Raw genomic sequence first — 20,105 nt, 5'->3', positions numbered from 1 at the left:
TACGCAATATGTCGGTGCAATCGATTGTGATGTAATATCCAAACGGATTAAACATGCGCTGGAAAATGAAGAGCGGATGAGTGGAAAGCGGAAAATGTGTAAATTTGAATGTAAAGCGGGGAAAGTGCAAACTAATCTACATTGGATGCCATCACATGTCACTCGGCAATTATCTCCATCTGGCCATCTCTGTTCCACATTCTCTGCTGTCTGCTGTCTCCTGCTCTATTTCTGATTTTCCCTGCGCTTTTCCCGCGTTTTAACCATCAGCCTGCAGCAGTCTGATGGAAATCCAGCTGAATCTCTGCACTTGACAGCAGCATGTGAACTGTAATGAAAATGGAGCTGCGACTCTCAAATGGAGTTCAGCGCAGAAGCCAATGAAGCGGACTTAGGGCAATAACTTAGGATCTTTTGAATTTCGGAATAAGCACAGCTGTGCAATCATGATAAATGGTTTTATATATTACAGAAAGTATATATATATATTTCAAGCCATTTATGCGCGTAAAGAAGTTGATTTCTGGGAGCCCAAACATGTGCATGTATTAAATAGCAAAGTTGTGGTTAGCACAAAAATTATAGGAACTTTAAGAAGATCTGTAAACATTTTGTTTTGCAGTGTATGTGCAGACCAACTGAATCTTAGTTTTTAGGGGACCAAGTGACACTGTGACGGGTTAAGACGTGTTTAATTGAGGCTAACTCGGGGGCAGGAAAGAAGCTGAGGAAATTCACTTGCAAGGCCATACCTCGTACAAGCGGATGGCACAGAGTGCCCCCCGATTTGTCGCAGTGCCCTTGGCAGCTGTTGTCCTGCTGATGCAAGTGCCACGCATTCCACACGAGCACAACAATGTGATTAAAATGCAATTTGCTGCCATTTACTTTGTGCATAAGGCGAGCAAACTGCTCGAAAGCTGCTCTGAGCTCGAGTTAGCTGCTGTTGATGGTGATTGTGATGTGGATGTGGATGTGGATGAGGATGTCGAGTTGGAGTCCGGAGCAGGAGCTAACTTGTATGACCTTTTGTGGGCCTGTGTGTGTGCGAGTGCGAGGGCTGCATTCATTTCCGCTTTAAGCAGGGCAAAATAATAAAATTTTATTATGCACTTGACGCCTGCCTTGAATGGCCACGATGATGATGACGACAACGATGGCGATGGAATCCCGATGATGATGATGATGCAGCCTGAAGAACAGCAGGATTTCAGCATATGTGTGTGTGTAATTTATGGCTAAGGACCTGCTCACATTCACACTCACAGGAGGTGGCAACCAAGTGCCTTGTTGGGCATTCAAATTACAAACAACGCAAAGTCCATATACACATTTAGTTGTGGAATTTGAAGCTATAAATATCAAGGAAAATTGCACAGCACTTGCAAAAAATATTTTCGATCAGCTTTCAGAACATTTATCGCACATTTATGCATCACAAATTCCTGAAAAAACTGCATTTATATATTTAAAAATTGTCCTTTACTGAAATATAGGAAATTGCAATTGCATTCATCAATTTATCAAAGAAAGTTGTAAAGTTGATCATTATTTGTTTAAATACGTTAAGGGGATTTTTCAAGTGTGTTCCGCCAGCCGTTTTTATTCTTCCCCTTCGCAAATGATTGATGATGAATGATTGATGCTTGATTTATGTATGTGCGAGTATTCCGCACTTTATTTTCGTCTGGAGCTGCACTTAAAAGCCGCATCGAAAATCGCTGGCAAGTGCAACACAAGTTGTGAAGTATGTTGAGTTGGCAAAGGAATTTGAGTGCCACCCTCCGACCAACAGGACCACGCAGGACTACGAAGGACTCTTATGTGTGTGTGTGAGTTAGTGTGCAAGGGGATGTGCGATGTGCCGCTTCGTTAGTCTGACAGCTTTTCGTTTCGATTCGCTTGGCTGGCTGAGAGATGTGCATATCGAATGGGGCCAGAACAGAAGATGCCTTGCAATGCGGTTATCCAAGCTCTTTAGGCTTTAATTAATCCAGTCAAATATTTACACAGCCCATGAAATCGAACCGCAAACAATATTGCTGCTCGAGCGAGCAAATGAATCCAATCAAATGGAGTGCAATTAAATAAATAGGCAATCTAAATTTGTTGCACTTGATTTTGGCTTACCAAATATGACACTAAATTAGCTAAAACGCAATGCAACATATATCTACTCTGAAATCATTGATTAAATAGCACTGAACTGGGTATAATTTATCAAAGTGTTTCACTAGCTATTCCTGCAAATGAAGCATATCGTACACAGTTTGCATTTCAATTTCATTCAAGTTCTGTTGGGGCATGTTTGATACCATCAAATGCTGGCTAGCTGAAACTTTCACCATCAAGTCAGAAACTTTCGAGTTGATGTGGCTGCTATTACCTATCAAGGGGGAAACTTTTCTTCAGCTGATGAGTGGCGAGCAGATCGTAAACAGACTGCTGACGTATGCGCAATATTATCGCGCATACGCCATGTGGTCCCTCTGTGAAACGCGTGGCGACACATGTCAGCGATGAGCTGTCAATGCAAGGCTGCAATTGAACTAATTGGACGCTAATTGAAAGGGGAGCCGTGCCAAAACTAAGCGCCACAACTTGCCACTTGCTAAGGCCAACTGGTGAATATTTAATGTAGCGCATTGATATGAGAAATGGCTGGTAAATCAAGGATTCCCCCAGCTGCTGGACTTATACTCAGCAGGAGCAATGACAGCTTGCCTTGGGCAAACACTCGAGCTGCCTCCATGGAGCTCTTATCAAAAAGCGAGCCCCAACCCACTTGGCTCCACTGCCACAGCCACAGCCCCTTTCAGCCATCGAGCTTCAATGCAAACAGAACAGAAGTCGAGTCGAGTCGAGTTGAATTCCTGCCACAGCAAGCCCAAAAATAAATATTATCGACAGGCGAGAGCACAGGGCCTTCGCATCTTTCTGAATATTTAAACACTCTAAAATGCTGAAATTGTACAAAAAAAATATAACCTTAAAGCTTATGATAACAAAGAATTTATCAGAATATTTTTAAGTTATTCAAAATGATTACATTCTGGAATGTAAAACTTGACCTAGTTGTTAATAACATAATGGTTAGTTAATCATTTATTTTGTACTATATTTCCACTCATACATATATAATTTTAAATACAAATTTTCCTTTTTAATACGCTTTTCCTGAAGGGCATAGAAATATTCACGATTATCTATACTCGGTGAATACAATTCAGTCGCTCTGCCGCTTCCTTTGGAAGTTCCCAAGAAGTGTGCATCGGATTTCAGTGATATCTATATGCGTTGGCTTCCCAGAAAGGGATTGCTTTGCTGAAGGATTGGAACCGAGGTCACCGGAGTGAAATTGCAGCAACTGTTGAGCTGCTGAGCTGCTGAGCTGCTGAGCTGCTGAACCAGAAGATGGCCGCTCCATCGAGGACGATAGATGCCATGCCCTGATTTCCAGAAGGGCGTTTCCTGAGGAAACCATAAATCAGGAACGCTTTCATCTTTCCGTTAAGCCATTACAAATGCACTTTGACACTTTCACCTTTATTTTATTTCATTTTATCTGGCTCCTGAGTTTCCCTCATCAGCTCACCTCTTTGGCCCTCCGGCGAAAATCAAGCAACAAATCAAAGTTTCCCCTCTTGAAACGATAAAAACAAGAAAAAAGATATATATGTATATATATATTTGGGTGAGACCCAAGAAGAAGATGCCATTTGATAAACATTATTGAACATGTCCGACAATTTTTCAACAACAATCGCGTTCCATTTGATGGATACAAAAACGATTTAAGGGGGATATAAATGACAAGGCATTTCTTTTTTGGCAGCTGCACAAGTGATTGATTTTCAACCAGGCTGGGAAAACGATAACTCGGGGAAAGCAAGAAGAGTAAGAAAGTGGGTGAGGATAGTGGGCGGCAATTGCCCAGGGGCGGCACTGGGCGTGGCACCGACGGATAGTCCCTGCACATTTAATTGCAGCCGGCGGAAATCGCACAAGCGTAAACACACATTTCACATCTGTGGCCGCCAATCAATTGATTTCCGCTCATGTTCGAATTCATGCTCATTGCCGCCGCTTTTCCACTGGCTGAAATCAACAGAGGAGCCAGTCTTTAAATTTGAAAACTTGCTCAACTTTTTCTCTATTTGCAAGAAAATTAATTTAAAATATTACTTTTAACCAGGGCATGTAACTGCTGAAAAATCATCATAAAAGGGATTGAATTTATAAAATACAAATGCATTTTATTGCTTTATATTGTTTAACTTTAGTTAGGGAAAAGGCAAAACCACTTACAACTCTTCCAAAAAAAAGGTGACAATTTATCAGAAATAAATCGCATACATTGGGTTATAGTTTCATACAAATTTGACAGATGCTCCGGACACAGTAGACAAATGTCCCAATCGCAATCATCATTGTGCTATGCCATGGTCCTCATCCTCATCATCATCCCAATCATCTTCTTCATCATCATCCTCATCACCATCCTTATCAGCATCAGCATCCTTAGCTATTCGTGTCCAGTTTGACTGTGCAACTTCCGGTTGGCGTCCCTTCCGCTTGTTTGATTGCTTTTGGCCCAGGGTGCGAGACGTGACCGCCGCGTCGGTTGGAAAAGCGGTCTCTGGAACTGGAAACTGCTATCTGGTAACTGGTATCTGGTAACTGGTAACTGGGATCTGGTCCAGCATCGGTTCGTCCTGAAATTGATTGAGCTGTGCAGTGGCCAGTGTCCCCTGTCCTTCGCAACAACTACAACTGTTTGTCTTTCTGCCCCTGTCTGATTTTTCCTTTCTGGTCCTGGCATTTTTGCGGCGAGTCCTCGATGGCTTTCTGCCGCCTGTGAAACGCGTCGCATAATTAATTTTGCCATCGGTTGCAAACTGTGTGTGTGTGTGTGTGTGTGTGTGTGTTGGGAAATTGGCCAACAATGCCAAATAAGTTGGCCGTTAAGAAATCGATACGGCATTTGAATAAATCGAATGATTTATTCATTCAATCGCTCACTCGCCAAAGGGGCCATTGAATGTTGAACATTGAATATTGAATATATGGGTGGGCTAATCACAGCCACAATAGAAATTCAATGTCGTGAATTCACAAAATTCAAGATAAACGCGACCGTTTTGATTTCCTATTACAGCCTTGATAGTTCATAGTTTTTTATATATTTTATATACAAACATTTTAATTAAAATGTAACAAACGCATACTGTAGTATTAACAGACTGAACGATAGCTTGTGCAAATATTAGTGGCCGACATTAACCCATGTTTGCACAAGAGTTATGTGCTTTTGGCTCATTCCCTGATTTTCCACACGTAATCCCAGCCACTTCTTGGCCAACTTAGTTGCCATTTCTCCTGGCTTATGTCTTCGATTGTGACTTTATGTGCGGCACATGGATGCTTCCATTATGCTTTTTATGATCGACTGTCAAGTGGGGCTCGTGTGTGGGCGTGGCACTCATTAATAGACGCCCCCTTATGTATAAAACATGGCTTGTGGGTCAGTGGCGGCTGGATTGGAGAACTAGAGGAGGCGAAAGTCATAGAAAGCGTGTAGTTAAGTGCCTCGAAATCGGTATCAAATCCGTCGCCCGTTTCTGGTATCATCCTTTGAAGGCCTGAAGGTCACCGCCCCCGCTCCGTGCTCCCCCTTTGATATTTTTCCGACTACTTCCATGCGCGCATTCGTGTCGCCATTGAGACATTTTGGCATCAAGTTTATTTTGTATGAATTTATGGGCCAAAAGCTTTCTCTCGTCTCATGCAAATTTCTATGGCCACTCACCCACTTGGCTGAGATTGCTCTCAAAAAAAAAAAAGAAATGAAAAAAAAATTAAAAGAAAATTGGAAGGTGTGGCAGAATGTGGGAGAAAGTCAGGGGCGTGACTGGGACCTAAATCAAGTTGAGTGCCTGCAAATGGCAATCAGCTGAGAATAATGGCGATTATATATGGATATGGATTCGTATATCGTAAGCTGGTCGACAAAATGGCAAAATGATGGCATTATGTCATACCAAAAAAACAGCGGAGAACTAGTTGAACATTTATACCATAGTAAATACTTTACTTTACTAACCCATTTATAATTAATAACTATCATTTTGTTAAGCAATTAAGTTGTTCTGCTGGTTAAGTTTAACAGGATAAAAATGGAAAAATGGAAAAAAGAACACTTGCGTTGGCTTCAACTTGGCCATGTTCCATTTGGCTCAAAGTGCCTGGGTCTTATTACCTGCCTTGGGAAGTTTCTCCGCCTGGAAACTGCCAGCTCCTCCGATTCCTCCAGCTCATTTGCTATGCCATTTGGTGCTGGTCACGAGGGAGGAGGTGGAGAAGGAGGTCAAAGTGCATAGAAGTATGCAATATAGCGGGCCAAATGGGGCCAACAACTGGCTGGGATGCAATTTCCAGATTTGTGCGTGTTCGCCCCACCAAGCCCCTTGAATTCTCCCCCCCTTTTAATTTGACGTGTGTGCATAATTGAGGGCCTGCACAATCGCAAAGGCCCACTGAAAGCGCCGCCCATTTGTGAGTTCGTTTATAATTCAGAAACGTGCCGGGGAAATGCAATTTGCTTTCAGACCAAATCAAGCGCTACCCAAAGGCATGCAACAAACAAACAAGCTGGCAAACACCAACTGAAAGTGAAACCCCAAAAACGGGTACAATAGCCAAACATCTGAGGGTTGCAAGCAAATGTGAAATGGAAAGTGGAAAGTGGAAACTGTGGAAGGTGGAAAATGGAAAATGGTAGCTGTGGAGAATTGCAGCATTTTTGGGAAGAACGTGACAACGCCGCCATCGTTTCACCGCTGGCCAATTTGCGACAGGTGCTACAGATGCCGGAAAGCGACAATAAAACATACCAAAAATAAAGTTAGCACAACACAAATCTCGATCTAATACACTGCGAAAAAGTGCTGCGCACAGAAATTGATTTTAAAAAATATGCGATAAAGTGTACCATTTAAATGGGTGTTAAAGTTAATTTAAAATACAATTTCATGGGTGTTTCTTACGATTTATGCGGTATACAATTTTTTCTTTCTGTGTATTTTCCATTTCCGTCTTTTTTGCGCCCCCCTAAAGGCGATAACGAAAATCCTTCGGCAAATTGTTGTGTTAACCGCCCGACTACGTGAGTTTTTGTGAGGAGAAAACTATGTAACGGCGGCTGTGGAAATTCAGTGGAAATTCAGTGGGCGTTGGGTCGGCGAGAGTGGAAAGTGGGCGTGGCTGGCTAAATGGCCAGCGCATGCAGCACGCAATCGCTGGTGGACACTTCCGTAGATAATAAATGGCGCTCGGAGGAGACATCGTATTTAACTCAAAAATGTACTCGGCCAGCGAGCCAACCTTTGACCCCCCAAATGACCCCCAACTGCCTCCTACCCCCCTGCACCCTGAAAAGGAGGAAAAGAGGAAAGGAAAGCCCGTGGGTCACGCGATTTACGAGACAGCAGTTTATTTTTAGACATCCTTTTTTGCGAGGATGGGAGGTATAATTATTACGTGGCAAAGTAACAACTTCGTTTGCTAACAGAAATTTTGGAAGACGAGCTCGAGAAATGGAAAATAAATGTAACCAGTTTGTTATAAATTGAATATTTTTATAAAATAACAGCCTTCTTTTGCGCAAAGGCAACTGCTATATAAAGAGGTATTTTTTCAAAATAATAACTTCGCATATTTTAGTTTAAAGGACACGCGAAATAGTTTATATGATAAGTAGTAGCCAAGCTTATCTGGACTACATATTTTTGGGCTCATTTTAAGAGAGCAGTCCATTTGAAATGGCCACACGTGTCCACCTGGAGCCTCTTCAAGGACTCGCTGTGTGCGTACGCGTGTGCCGGAATGTCCTGCGAGATTCTTCAACGAGGGTTCAGAAGTGTGTATTTGTTCGATGGTCACGTGCCTTCGTTTAGTTTGCATATCGCATATCGCACATCGCACACGCACCCTCGGGGTTTTTGGTCAACTTTTGTGTGACTTTTGCGGACCCCCAGCTCGTCGGCTGATGTCATAAAGAAGTTGCCTTTCCTTTGCTCTCGACCTTTCAGCTTCCTCTTGCCACATTGCCTTTTCACTTTCACTGGCCTTTCAACTTGTGTTCCCTGCTTTTGGACGGCTATATTTGGCGGCTAATGACTGGTGAAAACACGGCCCCGCACTCTGATTGAATTCCAGCTGAAGAGCGACGAGAGCGCTTACAAAAATCTGCAGTCCACGTGGCGTATGCGCAATGTTGACGCCAAGCTCTTCTCATTCCAACTGCAATTAGCAAGGGCGTCGTGGGCGGAACGAAGCGGATGCAAAAGGGGGCGGGGCAGGTGCAGCTGGGATGGCATTTGTGGTGCTCAGACTGCTGGCGCCGCACAATTGAGAAGAACTTAGTATATGGGAATAATAACTTTGTAGACTTATTTCTAGATAATATAAAGTAAAATGCCATGGAAATAAAAATGAAAAGAAAACAAATATTTCATTAACTATATAATCTAAAACTATTTAAAAATGAAACTATTTATTTGTGAGCACTTTTCCCTTCTTATTATTTGTTAGATAACATTGCCTGGAATTTGCTTCAGCTAATTACCTTTCAATAGTAAAATAAGCGAGTCCAAGTTATTATGCTCCACTTTAAAATCAGTTTAGAGTACATAATTGCTATTATGATCCCACTGTGCCTTCCGCACAATGGGCAATGCCTCCTGCCGCCGCGAGCCGCACACGTGTGGCCATTCATTTATTTGGCCAGCGATGGCATGTCCTGAGTGTCCTGGGCCAACATGTCCTTCGGCTGATGTCAGAGAAGCTTTTAGTGGCCACAAATCAGAGCGGGCGAAATTCTTTTGGCAAACAAACCGAGATTATTCCGTCGCCCCAGCTGCGCGAACAATGACGTTGTTTGCCTAGTTTTTACTGTGGGGGCGTGGTCCCAACTGCCTCCAAAAGATATACACACACACACACACACACACACGAATAGAAATTCAAGCAACGCTCATTATGTTTTACCCCAGGGGCATTATTCATTTATGCATTGCCAAAGGCGCGTCAATAAAAATTTTCCCGCTCATTAATTTTTATTGCATACTTTTTGGGGCTAGAACAAAGTCCTCTGGCTGCTCTCTGTATGCGTGTGTATTGGTTGTGTGTGTGTGTGTGCGTGTTAGCAATTAAGCCGAACAAGGCCACAATTTCGACCCTCAAGGGTTGGAAAGTTTAATTAAACGGAGCGGGCATAACGATTATGATCCCGCATGCCGAACACCGAACACCGAACACCGAGTTTCCAATCCCAAATTCCCGCTGCCCACCATAATGAGTGCGTCGCCGTTGCACTCTGCCAAAATTCGCCCTCCATTAATATCCCATTGAAGTTGCAACTAATTAAGCGCGGCACAAACGGACGCCGCATAAATGGTTTCTCATTAAAAATTAATCGAAACACAAGAGCAGAAACTGTGCGCACTGAAGTGGAGTGGAGTGGAGTGGAGTGGAGTGCAGGACAGTTGAGTTGAGTCCTGTGGATGGAAGGACATTAAGGATCCATGGGTTTTCGTGCATGTTAAGCTCACTTCTGGCCCGATGCCATGGCCGAAATTGATGGCCAAAACGAAATGACAATACATCAAAAAAGCACTTGTCGTAAATCAGTCAAAAAAGAAGCCAATACACGTTCGTCGCGTGCCATATTTCACACTAGTTTTTATGATACTTTTTTAAACATTTTTTGTTGTGATTTACACATACTTTTTTATGTTGGTATATTATTTTATACATCAATTTTTGATGAATTTATTTTTTTACCTTCCTTGCGTGCCTTGTGTCTCACTATCATAAATCATATCTCAGATCATAAAGTATAATTATTATATTCTCATTCTTTATCTCTTCCTGCGTGTTGTTTTATAAAAATATATTAAATTATTTATATGAAAAAAAAGGCAGGAGAATATTTGTAATATAGACAGTGTATTACTCTATGTTTTTCTTTCTGTCAGATAAATTAATGTAAAATTATAAGTCTAAAATAAAACAGACTCATCTGCTATGTGTGATAATACCTCTTACAAAAGCTAACTAAGAATACAAAGCAAGTGTAGGATGTTTATGATTTATGGGGCTCACACTCAATTGCCATAATTTAGATGCAGATGACAGAAAAAAATAGAGAAAGGAATGACTGGAAAAAAAGAAAAGCAAATGACGATTGTGTGTGTGGGTCACGTTTTTTAAGCATAAAAAAGAGGCGGAAAAAGGAAAAATGCATTCGAAATGAGAATGAAATGAGAGACGAGAGAAAAGGAGCGGAAACTGAAAAGGAAATTTCTAAAGGCTAGTTGAATTAAAGATCATGGAAGTTTTCAGAATAACTAGTGAATTATAAGCCACAACGTACGAGCTTGAAAATTCTTTACACGTTTGAAAATCTTTCAAAGATAAACCCCCAAATATAAGCACCTACTTTGACATAATAATTACTTGAATACACCTTATTCTAAATTGTTTTAACAATGACACCACACAACTGTTACTATTTGCTATTGCATCTCCAAAGTATTTATTTAAATTTTATGTTTTTAAAATGCTAATGAAATGCAGTCGCCGGACCAACTTCGATTTCTGGCCAATTAATCATGGTGTCAATTAGCGAAATGGAAGCCTTCGTTATCAATTAGAGTGTGTCGCACGGAAATATAAAATTACCCGGCCCCCGAAATGCGGAGGAAAGCGAAAGCGAAGGAGTTCAGCTGGGAGGCAGGATGCAGGAGGACGCAGCAGGACATCTGCAGATGCAGCGGGAGGGTCCTGCATCCTGTCGCTCCTGCTGCTTAACGAAATATGCAAATTGCCTAAAAGTATGCCACAGACAATGGCAGCAGAACAAACAACAGCATTTTGCAATTAGTGCAACTGTCAACAGGACATGGAAGGCGAAGGCTGAATGTGGGCGGCGGAATCTGTCCCATCTGGGTGTCCTGTTGGTAATGCTGGTGGGTGGTTGCTGGCTGACTGAGTGGGTGGTGGACTGGTGGACTGGTGAACTGATGGGCTGGCTGACAGGACAGACGAGAGCACCATGACCAAATGCAAGGTCGTGGCCCATCAACGCCATTCACTTGAGACCTCGCTCTCCAGTTCTCGGTTCTTCGTTTCTGGTTCTTGGTTCTCGTTTCTAGGTTCTTGGTTCTTGGTGCTCCGTTCCGTTTCTCCGGCTCTCTGACCTGTCAGCCAGCTCATCATGTGGCCTAAGTGCCTTTTGGGATTCAGCCGCCAGGGCAGCCGTATCATCCCGACGAGAGAACTGCAAGAGTGGCATGTTTTGCCAAGCTACTCACACTCAACAAATTTAATTTTACAAAAATGTAAACAACACGAAATAGACATTTCTTTTTTATGTATTATATTATTCGCTTTGTTCAAATTTGTAATATTTGCTTCTAATATTTAACTTTATAAATAAGGTACTAATAAAGTACTATGAGTACTCACCCCTTTCCTTAAGCTCTCCTCTCTTCCACGTCAGAGCTGACAGCTGGTTGTAGCTCCTGGAAAATAGCTAGCTCAGTCCTCCAGTAGGTCGAAATCACTTTATTGATATCCTCTGCTGCCACATAAAATCACTGCACCACTCACTCACTTTTAGTATTTTTTTTGTTAAAAACATCGAAAAAGTGGTTTGCTTATGTAGGACTTTTGAGAAGCGCAGAGAAGGGCACTCATTTTTTGGTATTATTTAGTATTATTTGGTATTAAGTATTTAGTATTTTTTAGTATTTAGTATAATTCATTATTTCCTTTTAATGTAACGTAATACTTTCAGCTATCTTACTTATAATTTTATAATTTCAATTTAAATGCCAGCTACTGGCGCTCAAGTTGAAACAGCAACACGACAGCAGCCACTTGATATTTGGGCTTCGGCCCGGATAATATAAGTTGAAAACCGAAACAAAAACTTTGCACAAGTTTCCTTTTTTGTTTTTTTAATAATATCTTAAACCTTAAAGGGGTTGGCCAATAATCGGTTAATTTCTACTTCAGCATTTTTATTTGAAATGTTTAGCGGCTCTCAGACAATATGCAGTTTCAATAAGGAGGCTTCATTTGAAAAGCAATATAAATAATTGGAAAAGTTTAGACTTGACTTACATAATTTTCATTAAAGTTTTAACTGGATTACTGGGTTATAGCATTAAAACTAATACCAGTTAACCAAAGAAGACTTCAAAGCTTATTAGTTTAATCACTTAATTGGAGGAATTAAAGCATATAAGAATTTAGCTTATTTAAATGTTTTTAACGTACCTTAAAACGTATCGTTAGACAATTTAAAGATGGCCTGCAAAACAATGTTGACTTATTTTCCCTAGAAACTCTCACCTTCTGCCTGAAACTTTTGTGCTGAGTTTTATGACTGCCCGAGTCATGATTAATTTGGCTTTTTGTGTTTATGGCCAAACTTAGACTGGACTTGTTTTGGTTTAGCTGGACCTTTACCTCCTTTCTCCTCCTTTCTCCTCCTTTCTCTTCCCAAAGTACCCATGTAGATATGTTCGTTTGTGTGTTTAATTCCCCACCTTCGTTTTGTTTCTTTGCAGGTAAGCTTGAAAGGACATCCTCAACCTTAGTTGGCCCAAAAGCTGCCTTGGCACAATTTCACGCCCCAGCTGGCCCGAATACCCCCCCACCCCACCCCCTGCTCATCAGCCAAATGAAGGCAAATAGTAAATGGCCGGGGGGAAAGGGGGAGAAGTGGGGCACGAAAAACAGCTGATGAAAGTACTGAAAACTCTAATTGAATTTCACGTGTGCATGTGTGTAACTGTCGCCGGGACAAAGTTTCAATAGCATTTCAATTTAAATTTCCCAGCAGCAAACGAACTCCACGAGTTCGCCAGAGGAAAAATAAAGGGGTAATGCAAGCGATTACTTAACTTGCACTTTTATACAATATTTACCATATTTACAGTATTTACAGTTCACATGTGGGGCTTCTGAATTATTCTGAAAATATTATCATATTATATTATTATTGCACATAACTTGCAACCCGTGTTCTCTTCGCTTTACAACATTTCTGCCAAAGAACAATATTAAAAAGTTACGCTACGAATGGAAAATGAATATTTAAACTTAAGTTTCTTATATTTTGCGCTTGAAATTCACAATGTTTTTTTTTTCCCCCCCAAATAAGAAAGCATAGCAAAAACAGCATTTAGCTGCAAAATTCTCAAAAGCAAATTTAAAGAATACAAAACAAGCTCTAAAGCAATCCGGTTTAAAATCTTTTCAATCCGTTCTGGTTTTTGACCAATTCCAAGGGAAGGCAATTTATCAAAGCTGCTTTCTTCGCCAGATTTCGAATCAATGCCAGACAATGATGGATGGCAGCTTTTCCCTGAGGAAATTTTCGACACCAATATGCCAAATGTAAGAGCCCAAACCAAAGCCAAAGCCGAAGCCATGCAGCGGAAAATGAATGTGAAAAAAATAGATGTGAAAACTCAATTAAATTGTGCAGCGCATTTGGATCGCCTGCGTAATGGACGCACAAGCAAACACTAATGCCCACGTTCCACTCCTCGTTTTTATGGCCACAAAGTCGGCAAACATTTAAAACCTCATTCAAATGGCGCCATGTGGCATTTAAGTCCCCCGAGAAGCGTATGTGTGTATATCTATGATTTTATATGCATATATACATATATACATATAGCACGCCCCCCGGTTATAGACAATTAGTGGCACTCGACAATCTGCGAAAAGTTTCTACAATTCCCCACGCGATTTTTGTGCTTTGTTTGGGAGAAAAAATTGTGGATAAGGATTTTGTCGGGAGGATACCAAATATGCGTCCTGCCAACGATGCCATCGGAAAATTCGTCGGGAGATGGCAAATTAAATTCACGTTAAGCTGCCAAGGACCCAACAACAACGACAACAACAACAGCAACAACAATTACAAGTACAATAATAATAATAAAAATTATAATAAATTATAGATTAAAGTCCCGTCAGTGGCAGACGCACAGGAATACGAAATGAATTCGAAATGAATGATACTTATTAAAGGTTATGACAAATGGATTAACGTTAAATAATGACCTTTTAACAACCATGAGCTAATATTAATTTATGTGCAGTTGATTATTTATCGAATAAATTCAGCTCTATTTGAATTAAACGGATTTAAAGGCAATCCTTAAATCGTGGCATTCACAAATGTCATTGCACCAGCTCAGGCACAAATTGTTTAGAAATTAATTTTAATGTTTTGCCAAGCCACAAAGTTTCAAAGTTCATTACGCATACGCAGTGTTGACACATTTTGTTACACACAGTCGACGCAAAGTGAATTGAACGCAATGCTAGGGGGCTTGTTGAGAAAGTTGTATGTTTATAAATAGTTTCGACACATTTTATTTACAAAGAGTTATGCATAGTTTATGAATAGTTTCGACACATTTTATTTACAACAAGTTATGCATAATTTTGTTTGGCAAAACATGTCGTATGCGCTATTTTTGAGTGCAGTGCTTTGGCACTCGTTGTACATGTTACATGCCCAATACATCCTTAATAACCACAAGGATACAGGGCAAAATGAGTGTCTTATCTCGCTTATCTCGAAACGAGGTGGAGTGCTCTGCGAAGTGCCTAGGCCGATAAATAGATGCTTATTATTCAAGTGCGCAGCCATCTGCGACTCGCAAGATGTTACAGGTGCCACAAGCAGAAGCCCCCATTCCTACGCCCCTGTCATCCAGTTACCAGCATTTGTGTTAACTTAATAAGGCGTTGCCCGCAGGCAGATGCCCGGCTGGGCGTGGCAGTGGGGAGGCGGCTCTTCACGTGAATTTCGGCCACAGGCGGCACCACACGCATGCTGAGCTCGGCAACTCAGGTGGTGGGTGGCAGGTGGGGGGAATCCCCTGCCATGGCCACGCCCCCGCCAGCAGCACAGCCGCCCCTTGATGCCGCCTAATCAACTGCCGCTTATTTATTTAACTTTGGTTTCACATTCGCCATGCGAGCAGAAGAGATGTGCTTAACTTTCTGGTGGCTGCCAAAGGCAACAGGAAGAAATTTTTGGCGTTTTCAAAAGTATCTCAGCCATTCAAAAATATATGTCATATTTATATATATGGTATACTATAAACAAGGATGTGCGCCATGAAATATGCATTCCTACTTACACAGAATGCGACTATATAAACAATTTGTCTCTACAACGCCCTTGTTTATTTTTTGAAGTGTATATAAAGCCAGAGACAATTCAGAGCATCTCCTTTTCGTCTTTTTTCCTGTCCTGACTGAGTTAAGTCATCAAGAAATTCCATTTGATTTCACCCGAATTGAAATTGAACAAAAAAAAAAAAATGCTGATATTCCGTTTAATATTTAATAGAAATAAAAACGCAAATACAAATACAAATTCAATTTAAGTTCGATTTTCATTTAATTATGCATTTATGTGTGTTTGTGTTCAGAGTAATTAATTAAATTGCTGTCAAATATTCGATTATAAATTGAACGCGCAATTAACGCTGATTAAACAAAAATTGAAATGGATTTGCGTGGTGGGAAATTTTAAATTTTAATTTTTTGTGCCGCACAAATGTTCGTTGAGATTAACTTTAACTTTGCGAGGAAAATCGCGAGGGGTGGCAAATGGGGAAGGCATGGTTTTCTTTTCATTTTCCCTGCGCTTAATGTGCAAACTTACTCATGTAAATGAAAAAACGCAGGTGGCAAAAGTTTTCTGCGCACCCACACAAAGACAAAGCGGACTGAACGTGTGTGTGTGTGTGTGTGTATTCACTGTGTCACTGTGTGTGTGTGTCTGTATGTGTGTGTTTGTGTGTGAGGGTGCGCTTGTATTGGCACTCGTATTTACATGATATTTAGAAAACACTCTCTCCAAAACTTGGGGCTCAACATGAGGCATAAGGACAGCAAGGACTCGAACATAAATTAACTTGGCTGCCTGTCTCTTTCTTCTGTTATATGTCCATCTCGCTCCCTCTCTCTTATTTTGGTCCTTTAAGCCCCGTTTGTGTTGTCCGTATTTTATTGCCTCTTTTGGCCGCATTTTCTATGCGCATACCAATGTGGCATTAATTTCATTTTAGCTGCAACAAACTTTAGCCATTTTCCCGCGCGCTGCAAAAATGTAGTTTCTCATTTAAATTGAATTCCTCTTTGATGGCCAGCTGCATTCGATTATGGCCAAAACTGAAGCCAAGCGAATAACGATTAAGGCTCAAATGGCCGCCATTCTGGGCAGCTCAAATTGGACCATTAAATTGCCAAATAAATATCTCTGCTTGCTTAACCCATTTTTTATACACGGGAATTTCGAAAAATAAATATTTAATTCCATAAATGCGCAAACAAGCGTTTGTTATTGCACCAATAATTTATGTAAACTGCATAACTGCACAATAAAATAGAAAAATAGAGAAAGTTGCGCGGAATATTTCGGAAACTGTTTTCCATCAATTTTGCCAACAAATAATAAATATTCGCAATAAAAACAAAGAAGGATTTCATATACATAAAAATGAATTTGTACAACTTAAATTCAACAGAGATAACAATTTAACTACTATTCACATTTGTACACTTAAAACAACAAATGCATTCCCACAATCAGTGTCTAAAAAGCATCTTTGGCTTCTTGGCCACTTTGGATTTTGACCTCATCAACTTGATGTTTACTGTTTATCCACAAACATGCGCATATATTTATGAATAACATATACGATCGCAGGCATCCACATCTGCATAACAATATTTGCATGGCCATCGAGCATTAACTGGCCAAGTTTGGGGGCAAAATGGAAAACAAAGCCCAGCACCACTCCACCACGGCTTCCTGCCACTAGTTACACGTGTTGATTTGGCCAGCTTTGCCATTTTGGCCAATGGGTAATAGCAAATGGGAAATGGAAAATGGGAAATGGGTTTTGAGGCTGAAAACGCGGCACTGCGGTCGTGCGGTTATTAAACATGTTGGCCACAAGCAACCGCGGCAATGTGAGTGAGTGCCTCGGAAAAACAATAATCCAACTGCTGATGTTGATTTTCCACGCTTGTTTCCACTGTTGTTGTTGTTGTAGTTGCTGCGTGCGCCTGCATGCTGATTTCCGTTTCCTGTTTACGAGCACAACCACACACATACACACTCACACTCACACAGAGCAACCCCTTACAAATACGGCGGCACGAAAAAGCGTGTAAATATTCAGGGGCATTTTCCACAATATGAACCGAAATTTTTACGGCATACATTTTTAATAAACCCCTATCCCAGCTGCAGGACCTTCGAGGCGTCTTTTATACCACAAGCCATATTTCCGATTCGGTGTAGGCACAGTTGTGTGCAAAACAATAGTGACAGTTTTCTATTTAATAAGCATTTAAAAGGTGATGATATTTCAAATATTCGTAGCTAATTCAATTTATTAAAATAAATTCCCAAAACTAATTAATACCTTCTAATGAACATATAATCCTCTCGAACACAATCTGCTTTAATAAATGTGCATTTTAAGCAATTGTATTTAAGATTGAAGCACTATTGTATTAACTCACACTTGATGCACTCGTGCTGGTAACCTATTTAAAAGCCACGTCTGTAGACACAACTCTTCGCATCCGCATTCATATATGCATAAGTGGCTGCGGCTGTGTGCGTGATGCCATCGATAAATATAAATATGCTCTTGAGAGTTGGTCAACGGAATCCCTATATCTCCCACTTCAACGCCGACCATCTTTGTGTCTGGTTTGCGTTTTCGCCTCGATTTGTGTGTTTTACATGCAGAGCAGAGAAACACCTGCCGCCAGAAGTCGAAATGGGTGTTTCTTTTTGGCTGAATACCACATCTACTTCCTGCTAAACAGATTACAGTGCTAGTGCGTATAGAAAATGTTATAGTATAAGCATATAAGATTCCCTCAAAATGCTACACTCAGTCTATGGACCTTTATCTTTATAGATTAAAAATGGATTTCAGTTTGTATCACCCTGTTGGGCAGCTGGTGTTTATGGCCAACAGCCTTGGCAGTTACATCTGTTATTTGTTGTCGATGGCGATTATTGTAAATCAACTTTGAGCCAAACCAACTTCAAGTGGTTGTAACACTTGTTGTAGCTCCCATTTCAGCCAGCACAACAGCACAACTGGATATTTGCCCATGTTGTTGTCACATCTGTAATCGCATTGGATATCGCATTAATTTTGCAACATTGCCACGCCAATGCGACAAGGCACAAGACAACAGAAAAAAAAAAAGAAATAGACGTACAAAAAGGAGAATAAATGTTAATCGAGTTCCTGGGACTGACAGTCGATTGAGGTGAGCTCGAATTGGATTGGTTTATGTGTTCAGGATGGCTTTACATCATGCCTGACTGCCCCCTTTTTCCAGCTAAATTCTGAAGCCGCCCCTCAACACACTAAACACACTCGCACACACTCACACATACGTAAGGTGTACACACATTTCCCAGTCAGCGGAATGTCCTTGCGGTTTCTGTACGGTTTTGCGAGTCCTGCATTTGACATATGCGGTGAATTGTGAAATACTCAAGTCAGCAGGCGCCTCGTAAGCAATTTAAGCCTCAAACCGTAAGGACATCCGCATTCGCAATCCTCTTGGCCTCACAGCATTCATTTCTTTGCGGTCAAAACTTTTTTCGGATAATATTCAAAAAACCAGCAGGACAATGCCAAAAAGGCAGTTAAAAGTTGACTCGAGCATTGTGTGGCTTAAGGTCCACGATTTATGAAAAGTTTCCGAGTGGAAGCTGGATTTCAGGAGCTTTGGTGTGGAGAAACTTTATCAGTAGAGGGCTTAAATAGCTTTCCAAAGAGCCTAGATTATGTGCAGGACTTTTGTGACTTTTCAAAGCTTTCGAAAGAACAGGGATTATTTGCGGAACTTTTTTGACTTTTAAAGCTCTAAAGTCCTGCAAAAAGGCCTTCTAGGGAAGTCAATTCTGAGTTTTAGGAGCTTTTAAGTTGTTTTCAATCCTTTGGCTTTCACGTTGTTCAGTTTCAAATAATAAAACGATATTAGCATCAGCAAGGAAAGCTAAGTCATAAACAGTTTTAAGGGAACTATTCTTTATATAATCAAATATATATCTGAAAGTTTGAAATTAAACTGTTTTTAAAGTCTAATACGTATAAAAAAAATATAGATCAACAAAACTATATGTACAGATCCCTAGAAAAAATATGAAGAAACACATGGATTTGAAGAAATCACTTATCTGAACTCAGTTTTGAAAAGCCAACTACTTTTGCTCCAAAAGCTCAGCCAGGACAATAAAAGCTTCGTTCCTTCGATCAGCTGTTTTCGTGGCCATTATCTTTTGGCGCCCAAAATCCGCAGGAGTGTGTGTGTGTGTGTGCTCTGTGTGTTGGTGAAGCGTAAACAATAAAAACACCCGGCCCCATTTACGCACACCAGTGCACACTGAACACACCGACACAGCGAACTCCTTCACCTCACACACACACACACACACATGCACAGCGGACGGACACACACACGCAGACGCAGCAGAGAGATGGCGGACGGAATTTACCGTTTGTTCGCTCCGCCATTGAGTTTTTGGCATTCAGTTTCATTTTCACTTTCAGTCGTCGTTTGACTTCCGTACGGAAGCGTTCGCTCTGTCGCGTTCGTTCCTCTCACTCTCACTCTCTCCGACTTTGACTACGACTTCGACTCTCTCTCTATTATTATTTTGATATTCGCTTGCAATTATTTCGCTCAGTGTAGCCCAGGAAAATGTAATCAACTTGAAGAACAAGACCGCAAAAAACGCACACAGAGGGAATATATTGTGACAAGAAATCATCCATTAAAGGTGGGAAAAGCGGGGAAAGTTGCTCCAAAAATAACACAGAAAAATATATAGAACAGCTGTTGTTGTTGTTGTTGTTGTTGCTCTCGGTGCTGCTGCTGCGTGTGTGCGTGTGAGTGTGCGAGTGTGTGTGTGTTATTGCATGTGTGTTGGTTACGCCTTTTAACCCCTCCTTCAAATT

General features: G+C 40.9%; 1 protein-coding gene across 6 annotated transcripts in view; it reads left to right on the top strand.

The window, feature by feature from the left end:
* The window catches only part of LOC6525611 (inactive dipeptidyl peptidase 10), a 100,045-nt gene that overhangs the window by 63,100 nt on the left and 16,840 nt on the right, over positions 1–20,105 (top strand). Inside the window, exon 1 of one of the 6 annotated variants that reach the window (XM_002101410.4) lies at positions 19,703–19,927. The exons of the other annotated variants lie outside the window; for them this stretch is intronic. The gene's annotated coding sequence lies outside the window, so the exon portion shown is untranslated. Of the gene's footprint in view, positions 1–19,702; positions 19,928–20,105 lie in introns of those variants that run through there. 6 annotated transcript variants of the gene reach the window in all.

Source organism: Drosophila yakuba, chromosome X (genome assembly GCF_016746365.2).
Source record: "Drosophila yakuba strain Tai18E2 chromosome X, Prin_Dyak_Tai18E2_2.1, whole genome shotgun sequence".
Lineage (NCBI taxonomy): Eukaryota > Metazoa > Arthropoda > Insecta > Diptera > Drosophilidae > Drosophila > Drosophila yakuba.
This window is presented reverse-complemented; position numbering and strand designations above follow the sequence as displayed.